The 19,544-nt window shown below is 34.2% G+C and overlaps 1 pseudogene across 1 annotated transcript in view; it reads right to left on the reverse strand.

Moving 5' to 3' along the window:
• The window catches only part of LOC309863134 (large ribosomal subunit protein uL16-like), a 72,424-nt pseudogene extending 69,149 nt beyond the window's left edge, over positions 1-3,275 (reverse strand). Inside the window, exon 1 of the transcript in view lies at positions 3,178-3,275. The product of the transcript in view is annotated as a large ribosomal subunit protein uL16-like (transcript). The remainder of the gene's footprint in view (positions 1-3,177) is intronic.
• Between the last annotated feature and the right edge of the window lie 16,269 nt (positions 3,276-19,544).

The raw sequence follows: 19,544 nt of genomic DNA on the forward strand, positions 1-19,544 counted from the left end.
CATCACTGAGGTAATAATCCCAGGCAACTAGAGCAGCACTTCAGACATTCCTTAAGGGAAGGTAATTGATAGTAAGTCACACACAAGCAATTTACTGCTAAAAACAAATAAAATATTTGAGCACCTTTTCTGTTTCTTTCCCTTTGAAGCAGAAAAGTGCTATTCACTTAACAATAGGAGGAGTTGTAGTAAGAATCAAAAAGGGAAGAGGAAGAGATACGGTGATATACAGGATGAGATTAGAGGTTTGGTATCTAATTAACTATGTGGATGAATAACTAAGCTTATAACATTGTTAAAATGTACTTGGTTGATTTTCCTACTAATAACAACCACAAAGTCAGTTATTAACAACAGTAGGTAAAGATGGTGTTCTTTAGACACTGAGATTATAAGATTTAGGCTTGAGTAGTTAGTGCTCTGACAATTTCTCACCTATTAATGGAACTTACACAAATTCATGATCATTTTAGACTATCACAAATTGAGTGATATGGATCAAATTGTGCATCCCAAAATTTGTATGTTGAAATCCCTAACCTCAATGTGATTATATTTGGAGATAGGACCCATGGGAGGTAATTAGTGTTAAATGTGGTCATCAAGGTGAGGCCCTAATTTAATAGGACTAATGCCTTTATTTGAAAAGACACAAAAGAGTTTCCTCTTCCTCTATTCCCCACAGGAAGACACAGTGTAAAAGAGACAATCTGCAAGCCAAGGACAGAGCTCTCACCACAGCGATCAAATTAGCTAGCACCATGATCTTGGATTTCCCAGCCTCCAAAGATGTGAGAAATAAGTATCTGTTATTTAAGCCAGCCAGTCTATGCTATTTCATGATGGCAGCCTGTGCAGACTAAGGCATTGGAATTGGAGCATTTGATGGAATATTGAGGACAAAGGAATTTTTAAGAATTGGTCATCAGGGCGCCTGGGTGGCTCAGTGGGTTAAGCCGCTGCCTTCGGCTCAGGTCATGATCTCAGGGTCCTGGGATCGAGTCCCGCATTGGGCTCTCTGCTCGGCGGGGAGTCTGCTTCCTCCTCTCTCTCTCTCTGCCTGCCTCTCTGCCTACTTGTGATCTCTCTCTGTCAAATGAATAAATAGAATCTTTAAAAAAAAAAAAAAGAAATGGTCATCAATGTTCTTTTCCCTTTCCTTACTGCACAGTAATAAATTCTGTTAACTCTTGTTCTTGCTGGAAGGGTATGGACTATCATCATTATTTCTTCAACAGCTCTAAAGATAATTGGGTGAATATATTTTGAAAATTTCAGGTTTCAAGGTAAACACAAACCTCAACATGCAAAGTTTTCCTTAATTTTGAAGCCTTTAAACTTTATTCAACCTGTTTACATTCAGAAGAACAATTGCCACTAAATTCTGAGTCCAAACCATCAGAGTAGGACTTGCCACTTTGCCATTTCTGTTGACCAGTTTTATTAATATATTGGAATTGCAAGAGTAAGTGAATTTACTTTACATGAAGTTGGTCATGGTCCAAGTTGGCAATTGTTCAACAGGAAATTTTATGAGGGCATAGGCCAGAAAAGAGTACCAGACACCAATTAAATATGCAGGAATTTCTTCTTCAGTCGTAGGTATATTCTATTTCTCATGCACAATTAGCAGTATGCTTGCCAAAGATATAGAAAGGACAACATTGCTGACAAATGTTGTTGGGTTAAGAGTCTGTTAATGAGCTTCCCTTACAAAATAGCTTCTTTCAACCTGATCAGCCATGTCTCTTCTGATGATTTACACATGGTTCTTTAAATTGTAAAATCCAAACTGGGAGATACAGTATAAATCACTGAAATGCAAGTTCCCTTAAATTGCATATGAATGGCTACAAAAAATACATGACTTTTCCCTCTGCATTAGAGAACTCCAGAGCTCCTTTAGTTTTCCTTTTAAATTCCATTTCTTCCTTTGGCAGGTGTCTAGTTAGGCAATGACATATATGAATTATCCTGTGTGGAGAAAGAATTCTTTTAGGCAAGAAAGAGAGATAAAAATGAAGATGATGTCATAGACTAGAACTATGTTTTAGAAAAGGAGAAAGGGAGTGTTTTCATTCTGCTGTATAATAATTTGAGCCCATGCGTTCTGTCTTTGATATGTGCGGAACGGTACCATCTATGATCCCACATACTAGTGAGGTCTATTGTACCTGGCACAGAGATAAGCACTTTACATGAATTCTTATTTTTCACAAATTTTACTTGGTTGATAGTAGTATTGCCATAAAATTAAAGAGAAGGAACTGAGACTCAGAATTAATTACATAACTTTTTCTCGGTTACACTGCTTATTAACGGTGGTACCACAGTTTAATATCAAGTCTGTCCAGTCGAAATGCCAATGTTCATTTGCTTCCTTTATACGGACTCTGTATAGAAACTGGCCTCTTCACCAATATCAGCTTAACATTAGCAAACTTTCTGTAACCAAGATAAGCAGGTCTTTTGGGGATGTGGCAAAAGACACACATGGGAAATTACACTTTAAATCAAATTAACAGAAAGGGGAAACAAATTTACCTTCTCATTTATGCTGCCATTTCCATTTCAATGATTTCTAGCATTCTTTCCCCTGGGTATTTGGAGCTTCATTAGACAACTTAGATAGGGGAGCAGTTCTACCAGCTTGGGTAGGTCAGGTCCTGGGCAGAACCCAGCTCTAGGTGATAAAGGGCATTGTCTGGTGAGCACAAGAGTTTCAAGCAAGGGCCTGAGATAAAGTAGTTGGTTTCCCAGCAGATGGCAGCAAAAGCAAAACACGTGTAGGCAGGATGGCAGAATCTGAGTTATTGGGTAGAATCAAAATCAGAGAAATTCATGGCTAAGTAGCAGATTCAAAGGCAAAGAGCATGAGATTCAGGACATTCCAAGTAACTCCAAGTAACTTGACTGTTATTAGTAGAGAAGAGAATGAGACTTAAAAAAAATGAGGTACTAAATGTTCACCATCACAGAGATTATGTTGACCCAACGTAGCCAGCAAAAGGGTAATCGGATTAGAGGATCTCCACAGTGACAAAAGTTTAACATGAGCAGCTGATAAGCAGTGCACATGACTAGGAACAAGGCCAAAGAGTAAAAGGTTAGAGCTGAGTCAAGAAGCCTAGCCATAGTAGAATTCCAGTGGTAACTGGATAGCAAAATGAGCCTTACATCATCTCACAAAATCCATCAATTTCTTTCTTTCTTTTTCCTGTTGATTTTCCTATTGATTTATCACCATTTCCTCTGACCACTCCAATCAAGAGCATTTTTACCTGGAGACCGTAACTAAAAATTGTAACCTTTCTTCAGTTCCTCTCTACTTGTAGAGTTCAATACTGCTCCTTCCACTCCTCATCTTTCTTTTCCTTCCTTTGAATCCCTCTTTTACTGCCCTTCTCCCTTCAGAACAGGCTCCCAGGCTCCCAGGAATTCAGTCATCTCACGTCACAACATCACTTCCCATGGCAGTGGGCATTTGGGACTACAGCTAGATGACCGTAGAGATCTCCCCATAGCTGCCAGTTGGTGAAAAAAGATAGATGTAGTCCATTCTTCCAATCTCTTAAATACCTAATCCCATGGCAATGGAGCAGGTTTGTATCTGTTACTCAGCGATGACCATTTTTATTAAATCACAGGATTCGTAGAACATCAAGAGATGACACATTACCTACCTTATATCTCAAAGAACAAAAATGACCTCCATGTTGAAGAAATTCCTAGCAAGATTAAACTCTATCTCCCTGTAATTTGCTATTTCAGGTGTTGTATAGAAGGGCTTAACAACAAGGAAGAAAAAAAAAAAAAGAAAAACAGTCCTTTCTCCATTGATTCAATATTTTTCTGTTTCCATTTAAAGATTCTGCTAGCTGCTTCAGAATGAGTAATCTATGGCTGAGAAATCAAACAATACTGTTCTAATCACAGTAAGGCATATGCAAAGTGTATTGCAGTGTGGAAAGCCTTACATTGCTGATGTATATATGTTTACAACCATGACAGTGAATTTTATTAATGTCAGTTATATTGAAGAAGTCCATGCCCTCAAAGTTCACATTTTCCTTAGGATTAGTGTGTTTTATTAAGGGGCTTCAAATTCTCATATTACACCCCCTGCATAGATATTGTATTCCAAATGTAGTAACTTTGATGTTTCCAGTTTTTAAATATTTAGCTCTAAATATTTGAGAAAACCTAAATATAATATTTAACTCACCTTGAGAAATTAATGACAAACACATAATCAGTTCTCTTCAGTCAAAATCATTCTTTAATTTATTTGTTTCTTCTCTTGAAACAAAAGAGTACCTAGAACCTTAAATTCTATAGTTTAATGCTTACAATTTTTTTCTTTCATTGTTATTTAAACAGTATGGTTGAGGTGACTAATTTTAAGTCCAATAAATATGGGAAAGTTTCTCGTAATTACAATAGGGATCAACAAACATTTTTGTGAAGAACCACATAGTGAATATTTCAGCTTTGGGGGGCATATGGCTTCTGTTTTAATTACTTAACTCTGCCATTGTAGCAGGAAAGCCGCCATACACAATATACAAAAGCCTGAGTGTGCCATGTTCTAATAAATCTTTATTTACAAAATTAGGTGACAGGATGGATTTGGTCCACAGGCTGTAGTTTCTGACCTCTGCATTCTTACTGCTTTGGTTTGAGGAAATCGTTTCCCAAAACTTTGTAGGAAATTGTATATGTAACTTTTAATATTATATGGAATAGTTGTGCTTGTTTGTACTCATGACATCTTACCCAGGTATATAGGTATTTGTGGGCATCTAACCCATTTTTATCTTCCAGTTTTGTAGATAGTAATGTTTGGTCTGATGGCATAGTTAAATAAGAAGAACACAAAACAAAACAAAACAAAACTGACTATAACAACCATTTTCTCCTTCTTACTTTTTTGTATAAAACAGTCTTGTAGAAGATCAATGCCATTTATGGCATTATGGAATGTTCGATGAGAGGGGACTTCAGTGATTATTTAGTTTAAGTCCTATTTTTTTTTATTTTTTATTTTTTATAAACATATATTTTTATCCCCAGGGGTACAGGTCTGTGAATCACCAGGTTTACACACTTCACAGCACTCACCAAAGCACATACCCTCCCCAATGTCCTATTTTGCTGATGAGGATATTGATATAAAGAAATTAAGCGATTGTTCAAATCAATATTGATAGGGAAAACAAGTGAAGAAACCCACCTAATTACAGAGTTTAAGTCCAGTCTTCTAGCTCTTTGGTATAGTTATCTTCTTACTAATTCCATTAACACTTTTCTGTAATAACATCTATCATAATTACTTGGGAAGTAAGAGTATAGGAGAAGGAGCAGCCTAACATTCTGGCTATTACCAAGATTCAAACAACGGTCATTTAATTTCTCTACCATGCTCTGAAACTGACTCAAAATCAACTTGAATTTCCCTCAACTTTGTCATTATTACTAGTTATAAGACATTATATATTTAGCAAAGTATAAACAGCATGTTTATTCTGTTTTAGCAATGGAGGTTGCATACTTCCTTTGTAAAAAGTATCCCTTTAACAATAAAATCTATAGAGGGAAGAACTAATTAGAACTAATTCATTTCTATAAATCTCTATGTGGTCTCTTCAGTGTTAAAAACAACTCAGTTTTGATCTGCATCTTATCTTTTAGAAAAGTGAAGGTCAATCTAGTTTTGATTGTAGGGTGTGTGTGTGTGTGTGTGTGTGTGTGTATTCTCCTGTGAGCTCATTGAGATGAGCAGAATGTGTGTGGAATGTGATCTCCATGAGGGTACCAGAAGCTGGATGTGAGGTTGCTAGGCAATTTTCCCTATTGTTTTAAACAAACTGCACAGGGTTGGCAGCAGCTGTCAGAGTTCCTGGCTTTTAAGAATAACAGAGCTGAAAAACACAAAGAACAAAGGTCTTCCACAATAAATGGCAATAAATAACAGGAACTTTCTGTGCCAGTAAATGCAGGCCCTTGGATATTAAAGCAATTAATAGGGTTAACAAACACAAGAGGTCATTTGAATTCTATTTGTTGTCAAATACTTTTTTCCCCTGGACACTTTAATTTAAATGGTAAGACAGTCTGGAAGGAGAAGAGTAGACTGCAATTTTAATAAATTATTTCTTTAAAAGTACCACTTTCTTGCTTGTTTATTTTTATTGTATTCATGCAGAATTTCACCTCAGAAACAACAGTATAAACCTTATTCTAAATATGTTTTAAAGATTTTAAGTGAAACAAATTCTACATTTTGTGTTAAAAAAGAAACAGTTCATTCAACTGTACTATTGCCGTAAAACACTCTCTTTTATCCCTTTATACAAGCCACATCCATTCTTCCAACCCTTTTCTCTTTATCGTGGTGGTGATTACACAATGCTATACATATCATGGAATTGAATAGAGCTACACACACACACATATGCACATGAGATAATTTATAACAGCTGAAATCTGAATAACTTCTATCAGTTCTATTATTATCAATTTCTTGGTTGTGGCAGTATACTATAGTTGTGTAAGAGACTGCCATTGGCAGAGGCCGTGGTGCATGAGACTTGTTTATACATAGCTTTGCAAATTCTTCTGTATCTAGAATTATTTCAAAGGAAAAGTTTTCAAGACAAAACAGGTCCTTAGGTTTCTAATATTTCAAAATTAGAGGTTTTTTCCTTAAAAATCCCTAGTCTTATTGATTTACTTCCTCTCAGTGTGTGGATGATTCTTTCCTAAAATTGATTTGTATTTGAGCAAAATCATTTGAAAAGATAGAACTCAGACATTTCCTGTCAATTTTTTTGACATATAACTGGGCTTAAAGGTTAGTTGTACAATGATTTTTTAAAAAAAATCTGTTTAAAATAAAATCTATTTATGGAATCTGAACTTTTGGGAAACCTGAAATCAAGGATCATTCTGAATGGAATGATGGTTTAAGAGTTTGTATACTAAGAAACAAGTCTTTTCAAACCAACATTCTTTGTTTTTCCAAGCAAGAGTGTGTGTGTGTGTGTGTGTGTGTGTATTATAACTTTTGCTTTTAAATAATTACAGATTTTTTTGGAATTTGCAAAGATAGTACATAGAGGATCCATGTATACCCTTCACTCAGTGCCAACACTACCCCCACCCCTGCAGTGACTACGTCTCATATAACTATAGTAAAAATCAAAACCAGGAATTCATACTTATACAGTGTAGGTATAGAATTCTAAGTTACTTTAACACGCATAAATGTAGATTCTTTTAAAGGCCACCTCAGTCAAGAGTAAGACTTATTCCATCATCACAAAGAAGTACTGGTGTTGACATTTTATCAGTTCACATGAAATGTAAAACTTTCACCTCCTCTTAAGTCCCTTAGTCTTCCATTATTCATAATGTAATTATCTTAAATATTCTTTTACAAATATTTATATCCATATCAGCTAATGTTACATTTTATGTTCTGTCAAATATAGTTCAAAACAATCAAGAGGAGAAGGGAAACATTTATATTCACTTTTTTCATTATTCTTTCTTCATTCTTAATGTTTTAAAGTGCTTTCTTTATTATTTTCTTTCTGTTTAAAGAATTACATTTTTCCTTTTTATTTTTTTAAGGGAGATCTATAAGTGACAAACTCTCTTAGTTTTCTTTCATCTAAGAATGTCTAATTTCCCTTTCATTCCTGAAGGATATTTTTGCTGGATATAAGATTCAGGACTGATAATTCTTTTGTCAGCATTTGAAAAATGTGTCCCTTCTTTCGGGCCTCCAAAGTTTTTCTCACAAAAAATATATTGTTATTTGAATTTTTTTCTTATACTATTGAATTTTTTTCTTATAATTTATCTTTTGCTGTTTTCTAATTTATTTTTTTTATTTTTAATTTTCAAAAGTTTTCTTTACTTTTCAAAGTTTATTTGATGTGACTGCCTATTATTTTCTATACTATCTGTATTTACTTAACTTCCAAATTCAAAAAGGCTCTTACAGGAATAATAGAGTGTCTATACTCCTTAGATTAGTTTATTTACCTAAGTGTTAAAATAAAATTTTGAAAACCTTTCTGGGAATTTTATGGTTTACGCACTTGAGTTCTGAGGAAGCACTCTGTACCAGTTTTAAGGAATTTATTTTCTTTTAAGACTAGACTGAAATTTAAAATTTCCCTTCATAATTTATAAGAAGTTTATTATGTACCTACAATTTGTCACACTTTGGGGATACATAAATAAACAAAATGAGTCTTGTCAGCTATGGGAGCATGAGGTGGGACTCCTAACCCATGGGAGTTGTGGCTATTAGGATAGTGACAAAAAACTTCCCAGAAAAATTATGGTATTTCTGTTAGGTCTTAAAAATATGGTGAGATTAAGAAACTTGGAGGTGAGAATTATTTTTGTTAAATATTTTATTTCAGAGTAATAAATTACAATCTTATTTTTCTGTATTTTCCACCACATTTGGCTCAAGGCGAGAAGAGATAGAAAAACACAATGAGAGGTAAATGCTATGTGGCAGGCTTTGTTTTAGATATGTTATAAACAAAAAATCTTTGAATCTTCAAAGCTAACTTGTAAGGTATATAACATTATTGCCATACTCATTCATAAGACAAGGAAATGGGAATACCAAGGTATTCTAACAGCCAATAGGCCAATTTTTATTTCTTTAATGTTTATTTATTTATTTATTTATTTATTTATTTATTTTTAAGGATTCTATTTATTTATTTGACAGAGAGAGACAGCCAGAGAGGGAACACAAGCAGGAGGAATTGGATTGGGAGAAGCAGATTCCCTGCTAGGAGGTGGGTCTCAATCCCAGGACACTGGAATCATGACCTTAGCTGAAGGCAGCTGCTTACCCCAACTGAATCACCTAGGTGCCCCAATGAGCCAAGTTTTAAATTCATATATCTGAATCCAGAGCCACCGCCTTCTTTTTCTTTCTTTCTTTTTTTAAAAAATATGTCTCTTTGGCATAAGAATTATTATTTTTTAAGATATTATTTACTTATTTGAGGGAAATGGAGAGAGATCACACAGGGAGAAGACTTGCCCCTGAGTAGGGAGCCCAATGTGGGGTTGAACCCCAGGACTCCCAGATCATGACCTGACCAGAAGCAGACACTTAACTGACAGCCACCCAGGTGCCCCAGAGCCTTCCCTTTTAGCTACAGCAATATGTAAATGGAAATGAATATAAGCACTGGAACTAGGCAGAACAGCTATCAAACCTTATTTTTACCACTTACCTGCTGTACAATCTTGGCAACAGACTCAACCATTTAATGCTTTTATCTTTAAAATGGGAATAAATACTCTCATCTTGAAAAATTTGTGAGGATTAAAGATAAGTTAATCAGAACTTTCAGCACTCCCTGAAAAGTCAATAAATACTAGCTGTTTTATGATGTTATAAAGTTTTCTTTCTAAATACACAAAATTTAATTTTATTTGACTATTTTTCTTCTAAATGTGACCAATACTTTTTTTTAAAGACATTAATGCATACTCCTTCTCTCCAATGGAACTTAGTGCACCTTTTTTTTCTCTTTCCCTCTCCCTTGCCCCTCTCTTTCTATCTCCAATTTCATCTGTATCTCCAGGAGCCTTATGTTTGACATTTTCATGTCTTACTTTATCAATGTCTCTCCAATATAAACCCTCTACTCTTGCCATCTTAAGTGACCTGAAACGTGTTGAGCTCATTCATCATTTTATAGCTTTGTTCCTGTTGTTTTCTCTGTCTGAAGTGTCTCTATCCAGTGTCTTCTCCACCTATTTAAATATTCAAACCTAAAAATTTAGTTGAAATCCTTTCCATTAAACAAAGACATCCTATCTATTCTGTTTAACAATAACTCAGTATTGTCTTATAAAGTTCAGCAGAAATTCTCTTAAGGCCCATTACAAGGAATAATTGCATTTCCTCAGAGTACTTGCTTTGCTTTTTTCTTATTTATACGGCCAATCATATAAAAAATTTTCTGTGTCTTTGTTTACCTGATTAGTAGGAAATTTGAGCCCAAATCTCTGGTCCATTTTAGCAGCTTTAAAATACTTGAAAGCATGCTAATTACTACTGTAAATTGATAAATGGATTAATTAATTATTTTTTTAATTTTGCTACCCTATTTCTCCTTCTTCCTACTATATATATCCTAATTATTGCATGTATTACATTCTAAAGGTGGCAATAAAATTTTATCTCACAAAAAGTAATCCTGCAAGAGGAAATCCTTATAGAAATCACTGAAAAATAGAAAAAGTAATATAAAACAAATTCAAATTATTTGTAAATAACCAATAACCATCCAAAATAACCACTTCAGATATTTGGATCTATTCATATTACATTTTCTATGAATCTTATGGTTTTGATGATTTTAACAGACTTGAAATATGCTAAAACATAATTTTATATTATATTTTTAAAATTAATATTATGTGATCATTTCATGTCATTAAACCTTACTTGAAAACATATTTAGTGGTTTTATAATAAATGTATCATCATTTAGTTATTTTCTTATGGTTAAATAGTTACGCTTTGTTCAGCAGTACACACATTACTACCATGACAACAAATAGCATTGTGGTAAACATCTTTATTATTAAAGCTTTAGGTTCACATTCTTTATGTAAATTAATGGAAGTGGAAGCCTTAGTTCATTAGTTGTGCATATTTCAAAAGGATTAGTACTTGTCAAATTTCTCTTCATACAATTTCTTCATTAATTTGATATTATTGGGCATTGTAATTCATTGTATTTTTATACTATATATGTTTCTATAAATCAACATCTTCGGAATAAGATGTATAAGTAATACATGAATTAATAAATGAATGGATATATTTCCAATCCATTCCTCTCCTCTAAAACCATGTATGAATGATCTATGTTACATTATTTCACAGCTTTTTATTTTGTGTTCTTTTTTTTTACCTTCTTTTAGCACTGATACCATTTTTATCTCTTGAAATCATTAGACTTTCTTGAAGAAGTAACTATGTATGCTATTTCTTCCAAATCTATATTTTTATCACATTTGTGGGAATATAGTTACAAGCTATAGTACACTTGTTGGCTGACAATTAGACTTCAGAGTTCACACACACACACACAAAGCACAACAAAGCAAAAACAAAAACAAAAAAAGAACAGAAACCTTTATCAGGAAGTAGTATTTATCGTAGTGAGAATACAAATAACCACAAACTCTCTCATCCTGTCATCAATAGTAACATCATGACAATTAAAAATAATCTTCTACACTGCCCTTATCCAAGAATGTTTGACTGTGACAACATCACATTAAATTCTTTCTTAAATTCTGTTCATAACCTCTCATGTGTCACACTTCAGGACATTGAATCCTTAGAGTTTCTAAACAACATGACAATGAGATCATTCAGTTGTCAGATCTTTAAACTCTGGGGGAGCAGGGATGTATATTCTTGAAAGCATTTACTCAACCAAGAGAAATGCATAGAACACACAAGAATGATTGAAGAGTCAAATAGCAAGACTACTTTGAGGAGAATGAACCTGAAATGGGTCATACCAAACCAACAGTACTGATAGGGTTATTTTGGGGTAAAGTGAACAGCTCACTAGACGTGATCACACTGAGTGCCCAGATTACGATCTCTAAATAGTTCTTTTCAACTCACAGGAACTAAGACTTCTTGGAAAAAAACAAAAACACAATTTCAGATTGGGAGCAGAAAATATGTAAGATGGATCTGAACCAGCTTCACATACCAGAGAATAAAGAAGCTTTCAGAGCTAGTGGGGTCACATCTAAAGTAAGCAGGAGCCAACTGGAAGAGGATCCCATTGGAAAAAGAAAGATAATATTTGGTGCATCAGGAATGAAAATTGTGATAGATAGAAACACATCAAAACAAATTAGGATGCAGCTTTCTCCAATTTCCTAAGTGTGTTACCACACATTTACCCAAACTCCTTTTTTCTAAAATTAACTTTTCGTAGGTTATTGCCTCAACTATCCTATCTGTTCTTGATGTTTTATGCCTGTTCATTCATAATTTAGAGAAACCGACTAATCATCAAAGAGAAACACATGTGAAAAAAAAGAGAAACACATGTGCTTAATCTCCCATATTTAACATATGACATTTGAGTTTCAGATTTACTCTACATATTTTTTTTTTTAAAGATTTTATTTATTTATTTGACAGAGAGAGAAATCACAAGTAGGCGGAGAGTCAGGCAGAGAGAGAGAGAAGCAGGCTCCCGCTGAGCAAAGAGCCCGATGCGGGGCTCGATCCCAGGACACTGAGATCATGACCTGAGCCGAAGGCAGCGGCTTAATCCACTGAGCCACCCAGGCGCCCCTACTCTACATATTTTTAAGAACACACACACACACACACACACAGGATCTGCTCTGGCAGAACAATATAATGTTGAAAGTTGGTTTGGCTTTCTTTGCATAATGATGAGCCCCTCTCCTCCTGCTATTTTGTCCCAGTTTCATTTTTCTGGTGCAAGTATTTTAATTTCTAATTTGAATAGAAAGAATAAAAGGAATCTGACTACTTTCCAAGAAATAGTTTCTGAGTGATTTATTATGAATAAATTATAGCCAATCTGGCAATTTGGATAAAATAAGTATATTTGTTAAAAAATATAATGTAGCAAAATCAACAGAAAAAGAAATAGAAAACTTAATTAGTTCAGTATCTTCGATGTCTATCAAAACTGTAAAGATGTTTGGCAGGGCAACCTGGGTGCCTCAGTGGGTTAAGTGTCTACCTGCAGCTTAGGTCATGATCCCAGGGCCTTGGGATCAAGCCCCATATCGGGATCTCTGTTCAGCTGGAAACCTGCTTCTGCCTGCCACTCCACCTTCTTGTGCACATCCTTTCTCTCTCTCTCTGTCAAATAAAAATAAGTAAATTAAAAAACCCTGTAAAGGTGTTAATGGAAAACCTTCTTATTAAGAAACTATCAGAATCCCTAGCTTCAATTATGAATTTCACTTAATATGTAAGAAAGAAATAGTTCCATTTTACACTACAGTTTTAGAGAATAGAACAAAAAAGAATGTGCACTGAGACTTTTCAGGAAGCTGGTTATATAATTTTGACATACAAAGTTGACAAAATCATTACAAGAAAGAAAAGTTACAGTTAAATTCTTTCTATAAACAAAGATAAAAAATTTTAAATTTAGTATTAGCAAACCCAATTTGACCATGTATGAAAAGGATAATATACCATCATTAATGGAGTTTATTCAGTTATACAAGGTGGCTCTAATATTTACAAATCTGTAAGTATAATTCACTACATTAACAGAAAAAAAGGAAATTATAGTATCATCTCAATAGATGCTAAAAAGGCATTTAGTTTAGAAGACATTTATGTTAAATGCTCAACTAATAACAGAAATGGAATTTCTTAATCTGATAAAGAATATCTACAAGCAAAAAAAAAAAAGAGTATCTGCAAGCAAACTCATAATAAAGGCAATACTTGATGATAAAATATTGAGAACTCTGTCTTGAAATTGGGAAAAAAGTGAAGCTGTCTTCTATAATCATTATTTAATGTGTCAGTGCAAAAAGGTAACATAATGGAATAAAATGTATAAATGAAAAGGAAGAAATAAAAGTATCTTTATTTGAAGACAATATGATTTATTATACAGAAAATCTACAAACTATTAAAATTAATTAGTGAATTTAGCAAGATTGCTCAATAAAAGGTCAATATACAAAAATCATTCAAATATTCCTAAATCTCAAAAAAAAAAAACCTTAAAAAAGATATCAGTTAGCTAGGCATCCATAAAATTAAAGTAACTAATATCTACATTGAAAACTGCAGATTATTATTGATAAAAATTAAATCTCTAAATAGATGGAGGCATATAGTGTGTTGATGGATCAAAAGTTTAATTATAATATATTCTTTCCCAATTGAAAAATAGATTGAATGCAACACACAGCTGGGTTTTTTTTGTTTTGTTTTGCTTTGCTTTTAAATTGATAAAATTATTTTAAAACTCATGAGAAATGCAAAGGGCTAAGAAGAACCAAGGCAATTTGATGAAACAAACAAAGGAGGATTTATATTGATAGAATTAAGAGATACTATAAAGCTGTAATGATTAGGACAGTGGTTTTAGTACAATGATAGAGATAAAAAAAGATTCTTTAGTGCACTCCATTCACAAAAATCAATTTCACATGGAGTGCAGACTGAAATGTGAATTGCAAAAAAGCTATCAGGGAAAAAAATAAAGAACAAAAATATTGTCATTTCTGTGAGGACAGATATTTCTTAAATAAGACACAAATAGCCCTAACCATGGAGCAAATGATTGATTAATTTGACTGTATCAGACTTAACACCTTATGGTTATCCAAGACATTAGTAGAAGAGAAAAAAGGCAGATAGGTTCTGAGGATATATTTACTCAACATGCATTTGACTTAAATTTTGTATCTAAAAAGACTGAGTCTTGGTTTCAGCTCTGGTCCTCATCTCAGGGTCGAGGGACCCAGCCCCAAGTCTGGCTTCGTGCTCAGCTTAGAGTCTGCTTGAGATTCTCTCTCTCTCTCTCTCTCTCTCTCTCTCTCCCTCTGCTCCTCTCCCTGTTCGTGCTCTCTCTTTCTCTCTCTCTCTCAAATAAATCTTTGAACACACATGGGCTAAACACTTGAAAAGACTTCATAAAGAGGATAACAAATGACCAAAAAAAAAAAGAAGAAGAAAAAGAAAAATCAGAAGTATCTCTTCTAAGCAACAAGAAAATATCAATCAACATTGTTTTGATCTAACCCAAACCCCAAAATGACTAAAGAGGAAGAAAAAAGTTTTATATACCAAACATTCTCAAGGATTTCAAGTGAAGCAATGAGAGTTTTCTCCTACCTACTGCCAAGAAGAATTAATTTCAACCATTCATATTATAAATTATTGAGAGTATCTAGAAAAAGTAGTTAATTCCCTATGTCCCAGCATCCACTCTGAGGTATAACCAACAAAAATATACCTGAAAGTGGTTGCAAATCTGAGCAAAAATGGTGGAGAGCATACGTCACCAACCCTTCCCATAAGATGGAAGATTTGTGTAGATCTTGTCACACTGGTGATAAGCTATTTCTCTTCTACTTAGGATCTAGATATAACTGCTACTATTCTGGGGCACCTGGGTGGCTCAGTTGTTTAAGCCTCTGCCTTCAGCTCAGGTCCTGATCCCAGTGTCCTGGGATAGATTCCTGTCAGACTCCCTCTGCCCTTCCCCCTCCCCCACCCAGTTGTTCTCTCTCTCTCTCTCTCTCTCTCTCTCTCAAATAAATAAATAAAAATCTTTCTAAAAAATAAACAATGAACTTTGAAACATTAAAAAAAATTAAATTAAATAAAAAACACTACTACTGTTCCGATGTAATTAGAAAAACAGCTAAAATCACAACTGACCAAGTTTATGCAGACAATCTAAGCTATTTTAAAAGTGTTTTCTCGTAAACTGACAAAGCACATCAGGTTTGTTATTCCTTTGCTGGTATTCAAGTATGTTCTTGTTCTAGCTTACAGGAGTTTCTCGGGCTCGGTGTTCTGGGGTTTTTTTGTGGTCCCATAATTGCATATTGCACTAATTCATAAGTGGCAGTGGTATTGACGGGAAAGTATTAGCAGAGTTTTGAAACACTGAAATGTCGACATGTTCACCTGTGTAAACCACTTTTATTGCCAACTGCTGCTTCTAATGCTTACCATCATAAGAATGGGCATGATTAATCTGGCGCCACCTTTATGTCCTTGAAAATGCTGCCTTAATTGAATTCAGTTAAATACTTTCATTTTATGGATGAGGGCATTGAATCTCAGTGCTCAGTGTATCCTAAGTGATATATAGATAATTTGTGATGCAGTCATATTCAGAATTCCGACATTTACTTTTCTGAGCAATCCATATGTATAATAGGTACATTCCAATTTATCAGTCTTGTAGCAAGTAGTTTCTAAACAAGGTTTTTTGTTTTAGTCAAAATTGGGTCCAGATGTTAGTTAGCTCAGGTATTTACTAACTTCGTGCAATATGTTTAACTTCATCAGGCCTCAGTTTCTTCTTTTGTCAAATGGGACCCTAACTGGTGAGTTTGTGTGAATGTTTAAGTGAGTTAGGAGACCTACTGTGTTTAGTTTATTTGCAATTACTACCTTTGTTTAAGATAAATTCATTTGTATCTCACTACAATTTTTTAATTTTTAACGTGCCTTAGTTTGGAGACATGTAAAATTAAGGGTTAGATTAAATAAGAAATTAACCTAAATTGCAAATTAACATTTATAAAATATGTGCATACACAACCGGCCCTATATCTTTGCAAAATATAATCCATTCTTAACTTTTCAGTGAAGTGACCCCAAAACTCACTGAACAGACATCTTGGTAAATAAAGAGTATCAAACTATAAGTGCACTGGAGTCAGTAAATCTTTTAATTAAGGAATTATTGTTTTGACCCATTCTACATTTGCTGCTAAACTCACTTAAGACAATTCATGTTTGCCTTTTTCCTATGTTAATATCACATATTAATGAAATATTTTCATATTTAGAGTTTATTAAGAATGAAAATTTATCCAAACAATGCTAAAATGAAGAAATTACTGAAATTATTGAATAGGGAATCACTCAGATAATATCCAACTTCTTTGTTCTAAACCAGTAGCCAAATTTTGGGAAGCTATGCTATTACTCCAATGTTTGAAAAAACACTGTAGGATGCCAAGATTAACTGCCAAAAAGAGAAAGCAAATAATAATCCCAAACATCAAAAGCTGCTTTTCGAAGTTCTGCCCCAAAACAGAGGATTATAAAAATTTTACTTGTTATAGTCATAACAAAAACACAGAGTTTTGCATCAAGGCAGGAATAGTTGTGAAGCTTTTTAAATTCCAGTTCAAAAGAGACCCCTGTCTAAAATATTAAAAAAGAAAAAAGGAACATGTTTGAAGTGCTAGGATTGAGGGATAATTGCTGGTGAAAACCCCGCATCGGAGCCATTGTTCAACAAACACATTTCTTACCCTACCTTTAAGGTATTATACTTGTGTGGTTTTTAGGTAGTATAACATTTAGCTTAGTCTTTCCTAAGCATGCATCTCTGAATTTAGACTGTAACTAAAAGAATTGTTTTCCATCATTTGGTAACTTGTTTTCTACTCAGAGGGGTGCAGAGAAAAGCTGTAGGTTTCATTAACATTTCACCTATTTTTGTGTCTGCTTTTTAAATAGAAATAATTTTCCCATCCTGAGAAACAGGCTTTAGAATTAACAATACCAGTCCTGGCCCTTATGTATCTTGTATGAATTAGGTCAGAATTGTCTCTATAAAAGTATCTTTTTTCCAGTAAATTTCCATAAAATGTAAGGTGTTCTTTTTATTAATATTAAAGTATTTTTGTGAGTGGGATTTGGCTACAGAAATAGGGTCCATGTGTTATGAATAGTTTGTCTCCTGCTATTTTTGCAACTAATGAGAGAAGAAATGCCACAGGTTTTTGGAGGAAGAGCCCATTAAAGCATTAGCTAATTAACACTTTGGATTGTGATGAGATTATTCATGAACTGTCAATTTTCAATAAGGAATATGTACAGAACGACATAATAATTTCAGCTCAGGAAGTTCTGTTTAGAATTTTTAGTTTTAGTTTTAAATAACAATTCATCCGTCTCTTCTATAATGTAACTTGAAGCTAATTAAAGAAAATTCATTTAAATAAAGTCTTAAGGACTCTGAATCATAGGATTTGAATTGTTTGTTTTTCTTACTTGACACAATCCTAATTTATATTTTTATAAATGGGACATCCGTTTTACACATTTCTGTCCATGTTTGTGTATTTCAGACTAAATTATAGCTATGTGGTAAATTTGAATATTGTCTTTTTGCCTATCAGTTTTACCAAAGGCAAGGAACTAGGTATTTCTGAATTCACTATCAAGTAAATTATTTCTAATCCAGTAGTTTAATTCTGGTGGATTAAGAGCTGTTTTTATTGTAGATTTATTATTTAATCATTTTATCATTTCCACTAGTTGGTGGGCACTATGCTAAGTGTGAGCATATGCAGTTCAGTAAAGTTTTCTCTGTGCCTTAAGGAGGGCCCAGGGCCCTAGTGGAGAGAATATCAGCATTTATGTTTTGTGTTGTGTTATGCACTGTACTGTGCATTGTGTTGTGTGCATGCACTGTACTGTGAGATGAGAACCCAAAGGAGGAGCAGTTAACTCAGACTTGAGAGGCAAGGAAGACACCAAGAAGGAACTATTGTGCTGTTCTGAGTAGGACAGAAGCTATTTGGCCAGAAGGAAGTACAAGACCCGTGACACATTAACATGGTTGCGAGGCAGTCGTTCTGAGAAGATGTTTTAACATAGTGGCTTTTATGCCCTCTGAAATTCAGACTCTAAGCTTGTATCTATTTTTATTATCAAGAAATCTGCAAAAGATAAATGCTTACCCCAATCCTGAGCCACACCTCATATGTTAACATTTGCCCATCGATGACTAAAGTCGGGAGTCTGGGTTTAAGAATAATGGATGAAGGAAGGCATGTTCAGAGTAGAGGCAAGCATCAGAGGGAGGTTTGGGGTGGGTTGTATGTTACCACCATCTGGTCAGCGACAAATATTCCAGGGTTGCATATTTGCCACACTTAACTCATCTCAGGAAGGGCCATCATCTCACTAAGTAAAGTTTCTATTCATCTATGGGATGCCTGGGTGGCTCAGTCAGTCAAGCAACTGCTCTTTCACTCAGGTCATGATCTCAGGGTCTTGCATGCATCTACCTCCCTGCTCAGTGGGGAGTCTTTCTCTCTCTTCCTCTGCCCTTACCCTGCTTGTGTGCATGCACACTCTCTCTGTCTCAAATAAATAAATAAATAATAAGATTTTTTTAAAAAAGTTTCTACTCATCTTTGGTGTTCACTTTTATCTTAATCTGATTCTCAAATTCTGGATTTCTTTCATTAGTTACAATAATCACAACCATTTACTTTCAACTAGTGAATGTATTTGGCTACATAATAAGTGTCTTTGAATTTTCATGTTTTTCTAGAAGTGATTACCTCTATTTTCAATGGTCTTGTAAAGCCAGATAATCACACTGTGAAGGGACATATTATCATTGAATAATATGGATCACTGAAAAGTTTAATATAATGGAGTGAAATAATCAGATTATAGAAGACAGTTTTCACTAGGTGGTTCTACAAAATGTGTGTGAAGCAGATAAACTTTTATGAAATGTAAAGGAATGAATCCCTTCTTTTCTTGTCTTTATGATCTTTCTCCTTCACACATGTGCAACAAGTATTCCTAGGTTCCCCCTTGGCAGTCCAAAGCTCTTTAGTGAAGCAAGTTCTTCTGCTCCAAGCATTATCTCTTTTCTCTTCTCAGTTAGTCTTAGAAAATCCTTCTGTGTGATCTGATGAGAGCCCTCAGATGTGGGGCCATGATTAGGTAGGAG

Source organism: Mustela nivalis (genome assembly GCF_964662115.1).
Source record: "Mustela nivalis genome assembly, chromosome: 4".
In the NCBI taxonomy this organism is placed as follows: domain Eukaryota; kingdom Metazoa; phylum Chordata; class Mammalia; order Carnivora; family Mustelidae; genus Mustela; species Mustela nivalis.